The sequence below is a fragment of the Etheostoma cragini genome, unplaced genomic scaffold (genome assembly GCF_013103735.1).
Source record: "Etheostoma cragini isolate CJK2018 unplaced genomic scaffold, CSU_Ecrag_1.0 ScbMSFa_1852, whole genome shotgun sequence".
Lineage (NCBI taxonomy): Eukaryota > Metazoa > Chordata > Actinopteri > Perciformes > Percidae > Etheostoma > Etheostoma cragini.
Genome location: NW_023265950.1, coordinates 738 through 1,403, shown reverse-complemented (window position 1 = coordinate 1,403; position 666 = coordinate 738). Strand labels below are relative to the sequence as shown.

The 666-nt window shown below is 40.4% G+C and overlaps 1 non-coding gene across 1 annotated transcript; it reads right to left on the bottom strand.

The window, feature by feature from the left end:
* Positions 1–459: 459 nt before the first annotated feature.
* On the bottom strand, positions 460–531 carry trnaa-cgc. Its single transcript has one exon. It is a non-coding gene; the product is annotated as a tRNA-Ala (tRNA).
* Positions 532–666: the final 135 nt, after the last annotated feature.

Here is a 666-nt window from a genome sequence, read left to right as displayed (position 1 = left end):
TCAAAATGGGCTCTATCACTAAGCTACAGCCCCTGAAGATTTTCAGATTTTGTTGACTTTTTGGTGAGATCACTGAATAAGAGAAGAAACCTAATTGTAACATGTAATGTTAATGTTGTATCTGGCTTCAAAACCTGGTAGTGGCTGGAAATCAAACCCGGGCAAAAGTATTGCACTGCTATGGTATAAATTATAGTTAAAAAGTAACATGACTAAAGAAAGCTCCTGCGATGGCTGAGAATCCAACACCGGTCAACTGCTTGGAGTGTAGCTATGCTCACCACTATAACGCCATTACTGGGCAATGCACTGGTCACTGCAAATCTTGCAACACATCTAGTCATTTAGACTGATTTTTGCATTAACTACCATGAACACAAGGAGATTGCCTTTTAATACTTTTCTCTTTCAGAATACGAGCTTTTGCAGCTCTTTGATAGACTGGAAAGCAACACTTGTTGGAGATGCTGGGGATTGAACCCTGGGCCTCATACATGCGAAGCATGCGCTCTACCACTGAGCTACATCCCCTGAACGTTTTCAGATTTGTTTTACTTTTTCAGAGATCATTGAATAAGAGAAGAAACCTGGGTGAAATATGTCATATTTATGTTGTAGATGGGTTCAAAACATGGCGGTGGCTGGAAATTGAACCTTGGCAAAATG